This window comes from Panicum virgatum, chromosome 5N, assembly GCF_016808335.1.
Source record: "Panicum virgatum strain AP13 chromosome 5N, P.virgatum_v5, whole genome shotgun sequence".
NCBI classification, from domain to species: Eukaryota; Viridiplantae; Streptophyta; class Magnoliopsida; order Poales; family Poaceae; genus Panicum; species Panicum virgatum.
In genome coordinates this window covers 7,942,904-7,958,138 of record NC_053149.1, presented here as the reverse complement: position 1 = coordinate 7,958,138, position 15,235 = coordinate 7,942,904, and positions in this window count along the sequence as shown.

Below are 15,235 nucleotides of genomic sequence, written 5' to 3'. Positions count from 1 at the left end.
CGGCCTGGCCATCGCCGCCGCGGCCGTCACCATGGCCGTGAGCGAGCCCCCGCCATGGCTCCACAGGGACGCCTACTTGGTCGCCGTCGCGGGGGCCTTCCTCGCAGGAGTGGCCCTGGTGTTTGCCTCCGTCCGGGCGGCCGATGCCCGCGCGGCGCCAGAGCTTCAGCAGAAGCAGCAGCAGACGGCCTTGCAGGGAATGAATGGCCGCCTCCTCGGCCTGGCCATGGCCTCCTCCGCCATCACCTTGGTGGTCAGTGAGCCGCCGCCGTGGCTCCACAAGGACGCCTACTTCGTGGCCCTGGCGGGGGCCTTCTTTGCCGGAGTGATCCTGGTGGCCGCCTCGCTCCGTCTCGGCCACCGCGCCGCGGCTTGCGGCGCTGCCCAGCTGCGTTCGCTGAGCTGAATATATACATGAGAGCGACCATGTCTGCGTCCTGTGCTCAGCTATGCGTGGTTCGATAAGCCAGCCGTGCGCCGTGCGCGTCGTTTCCTCGTCGATCTTTTGGCATGTTCTTCCTTTTGTCCTGTCGTCGTGAGTGCGAGAGCTGCATGCGTGAGGTCATGCTAGAAAGGGATTGCTGTTCGAGTCGAGTACTCGAGTGTGTCGCCTGTCAGTTGCTCCATACCAAATCTATCTATGAAAGTATGTCGTGTTCTGTTCCTATCGAATTATCAAGTTCGTGTTTGTCGACGCTGCTCACGGGCATGTCCCTACCGTCTGATTTTCCCCCCCTTCAATTTCTATGCCATTCTGATTTTTCTCACGGGTTCGCAGCCGCGTTTAATTTAGTAAAAACAAATCCCATAAACGACAATCAGGGGGGCAGTCAACTAATACGACAGCCTTTTGCTTTGCTCCGAGGATAACGAAAACAGTGACTTGACAGTAGGAGTCGAACGAAACAAAGACAAAGCTGCCAAAGCATCAAATCAGTTTTCGTTTTTTAAAACAAAAACATTTACTATTCAGTCTTCATTTGGGCTACGTCAGAGCCAGATCTGTAGGGCCCCCTCCACTCACGCGGTCCCGCCGCACGCCGGGCCTTTCTAAAACTAAAAGCGGCAGCAAGTCGCTCGCCGCTCCATTCTTCTTGCGCCTCACGCCCGCTGGGCTCGGATAATACAGGCTGTTGTGATCATCGAGACCCTGTTGCGAGCGGGGGTGCGCGTAGCAATGGCGGCGCGGGGAGCCGTGTCGCCGCCGCTCCAGCTAGATGCGGGAGAAACGAACGAGTAGGCCGGGGTCGCAGCGGCGATGGATCTGCAGCGACGAGCCAGTAAAATTTTTCTTTGAGGTATAATAAAATTTTTCTTTTCCTTCAAATGGCACAAGCAAGTAAAATCTGTAGAAAGGACTTACAAGATCAGTGAGATCACAGATTACGGTTATGTGGCATACTTCCATGCAATAACCGGCTTCTCAATGTGCCAGCACAAAGCATGCTGCTTCTCCTCCTCTCTAATGTGATTTTTGAACCCCCAACCTTCACTACAAGAAATCCTTTAATCTATGACGAATTTTGGGTGACGTTTATGAAAAACGTCATAAACAGATATGATCTATGACAATTTATGAATTTTCGTCACAGATTTGCAAATAATTCATATGGGCTCTAATTTGGGCCTAGTTTCTATGACAAACATCTCAAAACGTCACAGAGTGAAAGTAGGAATCGTTACGGATTTAATATCATACTCAAATCACAATAATATTTTTTGCATGAGAATATTTTGTACGAAAACATCATGAAGTGCGGGAATTGAACCTCTAACTCCCTTAACGAGTCAAAAGTTTTACAACTATACTACCTACTTCTTTGCACTAAGTTTGAGCATTTTTAACATATAGCTTATATTTTTAGCGTTATTGAAAAGAAAAAGTGAAAAGAAAAACCAGGGAACAAGCCCTTGGAGCCCACGCTGCTTGCGTCGCTGGCGAGCGGGCCCACCTGTGGTAAAAAAAAGAGTGAAACACTGACGTGCCTGAGCGCCTGGAGTAGCAACTAGCAAATGGAAAAATATGCAAAAGAAACAGAGGAGAGGGAGGGATTCGATCCCTGTTCCTAATGATATGAGGCACCCACCTTTCCACTGTGCAACACCATTTTTTGTGGTTTTAACTGGTATTATCAATTTTATACTCATGTATACCGTGTTTGAATTCGGAGAAAAAAAATAAGCCGCAACAGAGGCTTCGAACCTGGGTAACGGAGATATGACTGCTGCGCACTACCACTACACCAAGCATTTGGTTTGTGATGGTGCTGATTAATAAATACTTTTATACTAATCTTTCGTAAAGTGGCCCTCTTATGAAGAACAGATGCATGGTTCATCTTTTTCTTTTTAATCCGGAATTAAATTTTATAATTGGTGTTTATTCCTCATAAGAACTCCAAATTTAATCATTCTTTTTTCTAAATTTTTCTAAAATCAGGATCTTTTATTTTGTGACTTTTGTTTGTATGTTAATTGCTATGTGTACACGCATCCTTTTTGTGACTTTTGTTTGTATGTTAATAGAAAAAATAAGTTTTTTGCATATAAGGTTGCAGTGTAAATGCACAAATATCATTGGTATAGAAAAGGACAGGCTATATTGGAAATTGAAGTGTATCTGAAGAAGGAAATGTACTATGATATGAAACATCGTGTACACACATCCTTTTTGTGAACAATGTGTGTCGACAAGTCATGAAATCATGTGAAACTTTTTGGTTAAGCTTTTCTATCCATAAAATGGTTCCATGCCAAAATTCAGAATTTTTTGAGCAAATTTAAATATTACTACAATTATTGAATAATGGTTTGGGGATATAAGTTTGAGTTATCTCTAGAAGAAAGTTACAATTTTTCATATCTACAGGGGAAATGGGCTACAATACATGAAATACAGCTAAATATGAATTTTATAATTTTTTTGAATCATTCTGGTGGCACATGTAGTTCAAATTGTATTTTTTTTCCATAAGCACACCGAAATTCATTTAAACTATTACAAATAGTATATGAGTTATAAAATTATTAAAACTTCTATGGTACCATTTATATGCATTACTATAAATATAAAAAAATTAGTTGGTGTATATAAGCCAATTATTTTTATGTGCTACTTTACAATTGTGCAATAAAATAAAAAGAAAAAAGAAAAACGTTAAGCATACAAAAATGACACAAGCCTTATTGCAGCCCAAATAGCCCAATCATTTTGTATCGTCCATCTCCGATCCAACGCCTATGGTGCATCAATCATCAAATAAATATCCCCTTCTCCACCTCCAAACCCTACCTCCCCTTCTTCTCCTCCCCTCTCCAACCTCACCTCAGATCCGCCGCCCCCTCACCTCCCCTTCTTCTCCTCCCCTTGCCCGCCTCACCTCAGATGTGCCGACCCCTCACCTCCCTTCGTCTTCATGGCCGGCCCAAGCCACCGGCGGCGCCCCCTTCCACGACTCCAGCGACGTCGCCCCTGCCCCACGAAGATCCGAGCCCGGCGAGGAGGCAGCGTGCGGGTGCCGCTTGGAGCAGGTACCACGCCGAGCTGCTGCCGCAATCGATGGATCCGGGGGCGCGGTCGACGGATTCGAGCTGCTACCATGCATGGCCTCGTCGGGCGGGCCGCTGCTGCGCGTGGTCTAGCCGATGCCTCTTCCCCGTTACCGTGGAGCCCTGCAGGTGCTCCGCGGTGGTCGAGGGGATAGGGCCTGGGGCACTGAGCACCTTGCTCCCTCGCCTGCGCGGGCACGTGGCTTGCCGGCGGTGCCCTGCAGCGTCAATCCTCAAGCGATCCTCTCCTTTGTCTGGTTCTCGTTGATTTCGTGCAGACCCTAATCCCCTTCCCCTTTCCTGTTTTTTGATTTGTAGCATCAATTTCGCGGATCTGATGGTGCAAATGCAAGTAATTTCTATACCCCCTCTCAATTTCTTCCTTTTCAGCATCTGATTCCATAGGATTACATGTAAATCTCGTGAGATTCCTCACTTTCTCATTTGATCTGTGAAGGAATCGATGGATCTGCTTGTCCTCACTTGCTTCCCTTATGCTGGGCGGATTCCTTGCTGCTGCTGCGGTAAAACCATGAGTAAGGATGGATCTAGACATCCGAATTCTTAGAACAAATTTAATATTTTAAAATAGATATGCTTAAAATTTTATGCTAATTTTTTTTATATTATCAAGCATATTATTACACATAAGAATAAAATTTTGTATAGATTTTTTATGTATTATTTGCTCCCTACAATTAAAAAGGTGAAAAAAGATTCGAATCCGTATCCGATCCGTATTCGAATTTTTATATCTATTATTTGAGAATATATATGATAAATTTGAGGTTTAGTTTTTTATGAATCTTTACAAGATCAATGTTAAATACAAGGCTATGAATTTACATAGTAAATTCTATATCTTATTTGTCCATAATCGAAGAAAAATGACAAAAAATCTGACATTCGAATAAACATCCGAATCCATCCTTAACCATGAGTGCCCCCCTTCTTGTAACCCCTCTGCATGGTTCCAATGATATCCAGTTGTACTTGTTGCTGTTTTCTTACCTATCTAACAGTGAATGCAATACAATGCCGTTGGTTTCCCAGATCTGTGCTTTCTTTTTGTTCTGAGCATTTGCCCATGCCTATGATATTATTTTTGTTTAATTATAAGAATGATGGGAATGATATAGTCTTATATCTGAGCACATGCCCTTGCTTGTGATGATATTTTGTTATATTTGAGTACCTTTTTTTGCGGGTATATATTTGAGTAAGCTTGACAATGATATTATATTATCTCTGTTTGTATGTTGTGCGTCCATGTCAATGGTGATTGTTATGTTAATTCTAAGCACATGTCCATGTCAATTGGTAAATTTCAGTGTCTCTTCATGTTGAACAGGGGCTGGTCGTCTGTCTAAGTAGGAAGAGTAGCTGATTTTCCTCTTTGGTTGCTTAAATGTCAATACATCAAACTGTAATGCCTTTTGTTCTGTCATTTGTTAGTTGAATAGTGTTCATTTGTGCGTGTATGGAGTACTAGAGAGTAGCTACACGAGATCAGATAAGTACTTGGCTTGCTAGATATTGGGAACTATGAAAACTTTAATGCCTTTTCTCTTGATAGATATTGTCATCTCTATCATAATGAAAGTAATGCCTTTTTTCTGAAAGTAATGTTAAAGTTAATACATTAACACTTAAATGCAAATATGTTTCAATCAATACTTTTGTTGTGAAAGTAATATAGCTCTAATGTTTCTCTGAATTTTATGCTTGTAGTTTCAGTAGATATTTGGCCAATAATTCCCATTGCAAATATTGCGTGCTGATAATTGTTTGGCGATGTGCTCTCTTTAGGTTGTGGATGAGATGCAGCAAGGAACAAAGTGTTAGAAAAGATTGGTAGAGAATGAGATGCTTGGAAACAAGCCATTGCAAGAGATTAAAAATTTGAAGATGGCAACTAAGGGGCTGATCCATTAATTTTTGTTACCTTCTAATTTATGATGAAATGTCTACTGCATAGTCTTGTATCTTGTGAAAATTGGTGTTGTAATTCTGAAAATGGGTTGTAATTGCTTATTGTGATTTCTGGAATGGAACTTTTATTTTAATAAGTGGGATGGAAAAACTGGTGGGCTGTTTTGTCTATATGGGCTGTGTATAAGACTGAATCTGGTTAGCTAATAATTATTGTTGGGTTGAAATTAGGCCCACTATGAATTGGGCCCTTTCAAAACTGTGCTGTGAGGCGGACTTCACCTGCCATGTCAGCCGCCACGTCACCCGCCATGTCAGATGCCATGTTAATGTTCATGTCATTGATGGACGATGCCATGTCATCTGCCTATGTGTCCATGCCATGTCATCTGCCAGCGTAGATGATTCCACGTGGCTACCACGTCATCGCTTGCCATGTCATATGCCAGCATGGACGACGGCACGTGGCAGGTTGGTTTCATGACGAAAACAGTGATGATTTGCTCTTGTCAAGAAAAAAGTCATGTTATATGACTAACAACGAATCGTCATGGGAGAATTAGACATTTGTGACGAAAAATGATGATTCGTCACCGTTTGTCAAATATGACGCTCCGTCTGCGACGAACCCAAATTTGTCATAAGTTCGTCATAAAACATATTTTATGACGAATTCTGAATCATTTGTGACGAAAATGTTTCGTCATCGATGTGCGATTCTCTAGTAGTGTTTTCTAGTTCAGATATCAGCTCAATGATTCTCGACACAAGTACTCCCCCATGCCTCACACAATCACAAGCAAACTATATAACAAAATCGCTACCCGCAGAGAAAAAGGGCACAAGAAATTAACCAACATATTGGCATTCCAAGTAGGTGAACCATGCAGAAATTATTTAACCAAAGATAGAAATTACTGCAACAAAAAGTTGGTACTATCACGTTGACATTATTAACCAAACCAAGGTCAAATAAACATCAAAACTGAGAATCAATTGAAGATGGATGGGTTCATAACCAACATTATAATTCCTTTGCAAATAAGAAAATGATACAGATCCCAAGCTTTGGTGTCAATTGGCTTACCTGAGAACCTGGCAACATAGAAGTTAGATCCTTAGTGTTTTTTTTTTTGCTATTAGGTTCATCACCATGGGGTTGTTTGTTATTACCTTGTAAATAAAATGATTGCTTCACTGCGCTAATATAGTTATCATCCCTGCAACTCATTGTGTGGGACATTACAATTTAAGAAGTCATAAATTTATCAGGTATATCCAAAATTTAAGAAGTTAGATCCTTAGTGTTTTTTTTTTGCTATCAGGTTCATCACCATGGGGTTGTTTTCTCTTTTCTTTATAATATAGATTTTGTGATTAAAACACTTCATGCCTCTTATTTTTCTATTTATTTTTTATTTTACCTTTTATTCCTTTTGCTTTTCCCTCATCCCCATCTAATAATATATATTTATTTTCTTTTGTTTTATATTCATTTTCTCATTTATGTTTTTTCTAATCTTCCACGTGATTCCAAGTGATTCTCTATCTTTATTTTTTCTTGAACTATCACGTTACTATTCTTTATTCTTTTTATTTTTTTCTTCATTTTTTTCTTCTATTTTTTCTATTTTTATTGTAAGCCTGTCTATACAAAATTATTTTAATGTAGAAATAAAACTGCGTATTTTTTCTTCACATTTAAGAGTGAGTCATACGCAATGTATACTAATGTTTTTGTGTTGTAGATTCATAAACCGGTGTGTGAAATGACTTATTTCCTTTTATATGCTAATTTATTTAGAATGTGGATGTATGGTTATAAAAGTAATATTTTTTTATGATGTAGATGCATTTATCTTCAAGTAGAATTATTTTTCTACATATAATAAATTTGTTTGCAATGTCAAATTATTTATTCTCTTTGTAGACTAAATTGTTCCGTGATGTTAACTTATTTGTTCGTGATATTTATTTTTTATTGCTTATCCTATGCAATCAAATATTCATTGCGTGTAATATTTTATTCATCGTACATTATTATGTGTTTGTTATGTTTAGTTTTTTGTAAAAACTATTATTTGTTCCCAAGTTATGAAATTAATTATTTAGTTTTGAAAATTTTATGATAGAAATATAATCGTGCAATTCAAATTTATGACCAGAAATACAATGGCGCAATCCAAATTCAATTTAGATGTACGATTTAATAGTTATAACTTTTCTGTTTTGAAATTTGCATGCATATAGATGATGTCATCTCCATTGTGTTCTTTTATATGCATGCACAGAACCTCTCTTCTATTTAGCTGGCATCATGAGTGAACCAAAATTTTGTTCGTGATGTGTTCAACAGTGTTCTGTTACTTGTTCGTCTAGTTTAATATTTTGTTCACAAAGAGATATGCATTTATTTGCAGTAGTCCATATGTTTAAAATTTATCAAAACAAAAGTTTGAAAAACTAAATTCTCCAAATATAGTTAAGTATGGTCTTATTTTGAAGATCTTGATGCAGGAAATACAATGTTGCAATCGGAATTTGGATATTCACTCTGGAATTAATGGATTTTTTTATTTCAAACTTGTTTGCATGTGGATGATTTTATTATTCTATTTTTTTCTGCATGCACGCACATGTTCTTCCACTCTCCGCGTGCAAACAGATAAGTTTATTTGGGATGAAAAGCGGCCCACCGCGCATGAAGCTGCTTCTTCAGGCGATGGTGGGATATCCTATCGCATTCAGTGATATACAACCGTGCCCGGATGGAGATCATGCTATATATATTACTCAAGTAAAGTTATTTATTTATTTATTATTATTTTCACGATAGAAAGATAGGGGTGTACACAATGTTTTGAAAAAGTTATAGGTATAAATGAATAAACGGTCACAAGCAAAAGGCAGGGGAGAAACATATTAGTAAAAAAAGGCAACATAGAAAAATAGAAAACCAATTCTCGTTGTTGGGCCATGCGATTGGGGTTGGGGGTTTGGGCCATTCGGCCGAGACTCCTGGAGCATGGCGAGGGCCGGGCCCGCTTGGAAGTAGAACGACACTGTTGCAGTGCAGGGGCTGGAGTCGTCGTGGGCCCGGCGCCCCCAACGTGTACTGTTCTACTGGTAGTCCTACGTGGGCCCCTAAATGCCCAGCTCGGCAGCTCCTTCCCCTTGCCCCGTGGCCTGCGTGCTGGGTGCTGGCGGCGTTCAGCTCTGCTGCGTTGCTCGCTCTGGCACGACTCCAGTGTTTCTGCCGGCGGCGACGGTGCAGATGCTGTTGCGTGCGTCGTGGATTGAATATCCGTCTTTCCGTTTTCTTTCAATTTTCACTTTTAGAATGGAAACAGATCAAATTTATATATAAATAGATTCAGATATTTCAGATATCCACTTTTATATTTTCTTACCGTTTCCATTTGTAGCCACAGCTCGCGGTCGATATCGATCTCCGGCATGTGGATCATCTTGAGCTTCTCCAGGCCCGGCTCTTCAGGCTCCTTGCTCGCCAGAGTCGCCGCTGGAGCAGTTGGTCGTCATCGACACGCGACGGGGCCGCCGGGCACCCCAGCGTCGATCAACGTCCTTATTATTCTCCTTCGAGCTGGCGTTGCGCTCCTCGCCGTCGTCGGACATGCCCGCCCCATACTTCCCGTAGCGGCGATTCGCGTCGTGCCGTTAGTTCGTCTTTCTCCGGCATTGGTCACTCGGGCTGCATTGGTGTGCGAATGAGGATGGGGACGTTGGAGCCTTCCTCGCTCCCCTCCGCCTCCCACCCGCCGCCTCCTTCAATTCCACAAAAATCACCTGAAATCTTCTTTAATCCCTCGGCTACGAGTACAGATCCCAGTTGCCCTCCTCTGGATCTACCGTTTGGTGGGTCGCTTGGCTTCAATGTGGGTGCTGCGGCGGTGCGCCGGCCACCACCTCCTTCATCGACGGGTGTGCAGCTGCCGAAAGAGAGAAGACAAGAAGACATTGAAGCGCTCCAGCCTGAAGAAGTACGCGTGCCTACGGCAGCCGGCGCGGATGGAGAGGAGGTCCTGCTTCCGGGTCTGGCGAATTAGTTGCAGTCCTTATTGATACCTAGCCCTTTGATGGCGGCCCCTAGCAAGGAAGTTCCGAGCCTAGCTCATTCAGATCTGCTCGTTCAAGATTTCCCACATGGAGAAGCTTCATCGTGCAACGTGCTGCATCAAATTGAAGATTTTCGCGTGGATCCACTCCTCCTCGACATTGAAGTCAATTCAACAAGCCGGCAAGCAAGATTCAGCTACGCAGAGAAAGGAAAGTGGAAGGAGAGGGAGAAGCATTCAAACTTTGCTGCAGCTCACGCTCTCGACCAGTCAAATTCAGGCACCTTCAGCCCGGTGAGCAATCACTGCTCCTCGACACCAGTAGTCAAGCAACCGTCTACCTCCTCAGCTCCGGTGGCAGACCATCAATTCAAGCCTTCGCCTAGTAGGCTGAAAATTGGTACTGGTGCAAGCACGCCCCAAGATGCAGCTTCTGAACATACTGAAGATGGCATTGGAGATGGTTTTGAACCGGTCCGCCCTCGATACTGGTGGAGAAAGCAAGCAGAAACTTCAAATCCTCCAATCCGCCACCAAACGACTCTGGATGCAGAGAGGAGGAGGAAATTCATCAGTCATGCCAGGGGTAAATGCCTTAACTGCTTCTCACCTAACCACAGAGTGGCATCATGCACAAACCGCACCAAATGTTGGCGTTGCCTCAATCAGGGACACAGAGCGATAGACTGCCCACGGTTTAAAAAGCTCTCCACTCCCACCACAAGGCAGCGTTACCAGCCTCCTCAATTCCAGCCTCATCCGCCTAGAAACCAAGACCAAACTTCCGACAAGCGTACCAGCAAGAGGAGCTACCTCGAGGTGGTCAAGGGTGTGGGGGGCGCCCATGGCGTACCCTGGTGACCCGCTTGCGAGGCCGGGGCGTGTACTTCGCGCCGTGGCGGCGACGGGGGTGATCAGGCGCGAGAGAGATGATCTGGTGAGTCGGGCAGCAGTGTGCTTGCTCCCAGGCAACAGTCACGACACAGAGCCACACCATGTCTCCGACGCCCTTGCGATGCAGATGGGCTTTAGCCGCGGTAGCATTCATGTGATGAAGCACTTCCTGGAGCAGTACCTGGTGCTGTTCTCCAACCACCACGACAGGCAGCGTGTGCTGGACCGAACCACCATCAACAACAGAGGTCGCTGCTTCAGCTTTGCGCCATGGTCTGAGCAGAGGCATGGCTTAGCGGTGCGCTGGGAGTTCCGTGTGCGGCTGCGGATCGAGGGGATTCCTGTCCATGCCTGGAATGAGGGGGTGGCAGCGCTGGTCATTGGCAGCCAGTGCGCCATCCACTATGTCGAGGGGAAGACTCGTCGCCGGGAGCGTACGAGAACGTACGACCTCTGGGCGTGGTGTGTCAACCCATCCAACATCGCCAAAGAGGTATGGCTTACGGTGACTGATCCTGACAGGGAGATGGACGGCAGGCGACAGGAGGTGGAGGTGCACTACGAGGAACCAAGTGGTTTCAAGTTCGGCATCACCTACAAGTTGTTCATCCATCTGGATGTGGTGGAGGACCTCTCCTTCATCCAGGGCCCGGGAGGGGACCCAAACAGGAAGAGACGTCGCGTCTTCGACTGGCAATATGGCGTTCCAGATTCCCTTGGCGAGCAGAGGGAGCAACCCAGAGGCCGTCAGGAAGACAGAGGCACCACCCCTAGAAGAAGGGACGACGACGACGACTACTACCGCGGCACTCGCCGCCACCGTAGCAGTCATGCTTGGGAGAGGGTGTCGCGGTGCCGGGGAGCGGTGGAGGACTGCTACTCCACCTCTCGTCACCTGGGACACCGCAGCGGTGGTGTCTACCCACATTGTAGCAGGCCCTCCCTTGCTGGCTGGGGGAGTGATGCCTGGGACAGCGGTCTGCATCGCCTCACCAACACAAGGAAGTTCATCTACAAGCCCAAGAAGTGCTCCTCCAGCAAGAAGGTCTCCTTTGCATGCCCTCTAGTTCAGACAATGGGTGAGAAAACACCTTTAGTTGTCAGTTTAACAGATTTTAGTTGTCAGCTTCTTCAGACATGTCAACCGTTTTCAGTGGTCAGATCAGACCCAATGCGGGATGAATTGTTCATCCTCCCAGCTCTTGTAGGACATCCCACCAAGGAGGCCAGGATCCTGGAGATGCTCAGCGAGGCAGAGGGACTGCAAGGTGGCTGGCAGGCTTCACCTGTTGCTGCTCAAGAAGAGCCAATGGAAGCTGAGGCAGACGTGCTGGAAGAGGGTGAGATACAGAGGAGAGAAGTGGCATTGGAGACAGTGGAAGAAGTTCCGTTTGCAGCCAGCAACCCCCTCCCCAGCAATACTCAGGTTGTGCAGCAGGTTAGTGAAATAGAAAATGAATTAGTTAATGGTGCTATTGTTACAACAAGTCCTGAAGATAATGAGATTAATGACATGTCTTCTTTTATCAACTACATTTCGTGTGCCCCTCCCGTTCCTGTACTGCACACACCACCACGTGTTAATAATTTGCAACCAGATGATGATCACTCAAGCAGGGTGCAACATATCAGCACAGAAACACCAACGGCACAGAGGAAAAGCACCAGGCTAGCTGACAAAGCTAAGCTTAACCCAGTCAAGGGCAGCTTGAATCTTGCTCAGAGAGTTTTAATTAATAAACTTGGAGAGCTGTCACCTAATTTGAAACAAAAAGCTAATGTGGATTTCAATTCTATGGTGCAGCATTTCCAGCAGCCTGTCACCAAGAAGACAATGGATGCCCTCACAGTCCTTGTTGAACAAGGAAATAAGGCAGTGAGCAAGAAGAAGAGTAAGGTGGCCCCGTTGCCTACAGGGGAGGTTGGGATACATATGGCCTAATTTCCAGGAGGAACTTGTGGTCTTTGTCAGTTAACTTTCAAGTAGTGTGTTTGTGTTTAGATATGTTAAGCAAGAGACCTCAGAACTTGTTGTTTGTAACCACTATTGGGCCGGCAATTTGGCCCTGCGGCTTCATGGGTGCTTTGTATGGGGCCTGGCGCCTAGCACCATCGTTCATGAAACACGCCAAGTTATCATCATCGTCACTAATTGCCCTATAGGGTTGGTTCGGCTTTGTGTCGGGACCTGGTGCGAAGCTGCATAGACCCTTCCTGTTAGAAGTGAACAAGATTTCGTCAAGTTGCTTGGTGTTTCTCTATGTCACAGAAAAAAGTTAATTTGTTGTGCTGGAACGTCCGTGGACTTAATGCGGTGGCAAGACGAGCGAGTGTTCGCAACACCGTTACCTCGTCAGGTGCAACTATCATATGCCTTCAGGAAACAAAAATTGCACATTGGTCAACTCACCTGGTAGTGGATACGCTAGGCCAACGTTTTGCTAGGAATTACGTGGCCCTCCCTGCTAGTGGTACTCGAGGGGGCATCCTCATTGCTGTGGACGATAAGTTTTTCAAACTACACAACTGCAGCACATCTGAGTACACAATGTCAGCAGATATTACTTTGAGGGCCGACAATACGTCTTGGACCCTCACAGGCGTTTATGGCCCACAGGAGGATCGTGATAAATTAGCTTTCTTAGAAGAGATTAAGGGCTTGCGACAAATCGTGAAAGTTGAATGGCTAGTAGTAGGTGATTTTAATCTGATATATAAAGTAGAAGATAAAAGCAATGACATATTAAACAGGCTTATGATGAGCAATTTCAGACAAACCATTGATGAGGTGGGCTCATGGAGATTGATCTCCGAGGCAGAAAGTTTACTTGGAGTAATGAACAAAACAACCCTACTTTCACGAGAATTGATCGCATGTTTGGGACACCTGAGTGGCATCTCTTGTTTCCGAACATTGATTGGCAGCCACTACCGACAATGGGATCCGACCATTGCCCTTTATTTCTTACCGGTGATATCGCTAAACAAAATTACAAGGGGTTCCGATTTGAGTCCATTTGGGTTAACATGCCTGGGTTTAAAGAGGTAATTGAGGATACATGGGCGCAGCCAGTCAACACGCAAGATGCCATCCTACGCATGCATGTCAAATTATTACGGACAGCTAAGGCCCTCAAGATTTGGAGAAGACAGAACCTGGGCAATTTGTCACTTAGGTTGGAGATTGTTAAGGAGATCCTGAAGCTTTTGGATGCGGCACAAGAACAAAGAATTCTCACACCAGAAGAGTTGGAATTCCGTAGATTCCTGAAAGCCAAATCAGTTAACCTCGCTGCCATTCAGAGATCACGTGCTAGACAACATTCTAGGCTAACATGGATACGAAAGGGAGATGCCTGCACTAGGCTTTTTATGCTGCATGCTAATAACAGAAGAAAGAAACATTTTATCCCTTCCCTAGCCACTGCCTCTGGAGTTGTCTCAAATCACCAACGGAAAGAAGAAATTATTTTTGATCACTTTGTCAATCTACTGGGAAAGACACAAGAGAGATCTCTAAGCTTTAATTGGGCTAATTTAGGTTACCAGCCTCATAACCTGAGTGAGCTTGAAGACCCCTTTGAGGATGAGGAAATAAAAAACACGGTTCTGCACTTGCCTGCCGAGAAGTCCCCGGGGCCGGACGGTTTTATTGGATTGTTTTATAAGAAATGTTGGTCGATCATTGGTAGCGATCTAATTGCAGCCCTACAAGCTTTCCATTCACTCAAAACGAGGAGACTAGAGCTAGTCAATGATGCCAATATCATTTTGCTGCCCAAAAAGCCAATTAATCACAAAAATTTTAGCTGATAGATTAGCGCCAAAACTAAATGATCTGGTGTCAGGTAGCCAAAATGCCTTCATCAAAAAGCGATGCATACATGACAACTTTATTTACGTGCAAAATGTGATAAAGGCTCTACATAAAGCAAAGAGGCCAGCGTTGTTTATTAAGTTGGATATTTCCAAGGCTTCTGACTCGATTAGCTGGGTCTATCTGTTAGAAACTTTACAAGCATTGGGTTTTGGCCAAAAGTGGCATGATTGGATAGCAACTCTATTAGCCACATCTTCATCTAGAGTTTTGCTTAATGGAACGCCCGGGAAAAAATTCAAGCATGCAAGAGGTCTGCGTCAGGGGGATCCTTTGTCTCCCATGTTGTTCGTCCTAGCAATTGAACCACTACACAAATTGATGGACTTGGCAGCCCATAAGGGCCTCATAAACCAGATCCTCCCCAAAGCAGCTAAGCTTCGCTGCTCACTTTACGCAGACGATGCGGCCATTTTCGCAAACCCGGACCGATCTGAATTACATAGTATTACCCAGCTCCTACACGTCTTCAATAAATGCTCAGGTCTCAAAGTAAACTTAAGCAAAACTGAAATCTTCCCGATCAGATGAAGCGACGATATAATTTCTGAAGCACTAATCAACTTCCCTGGAAAGGTCTGCAGCTTCCCCGGAAAGTACCTAGGGCTCCCTCTTCACACACGCAAACTCAGAAGGGTGGATGTACAGCCTTTGCTAGATAAAATCGGCGGGCGATTGGCGGGATGGAAAGTGAAGATGTTGTCATCGTCAGGTCGGGAGACCTTGGTCAAATGTGTTTTAACCTCGCAGCCTATATACCACCTCACAGTCTTTCCAACTCAGAAGTGGCACATCAAGCAAATTGACCGCATGAGGAGAAGTTTCCTTTGGAAGGGAGAGGAACCTGAGAAGGTGTGTGGTGGCCATTGTTTGATAAATTGGCCAACTGTATGCACTCCAAAGGAGA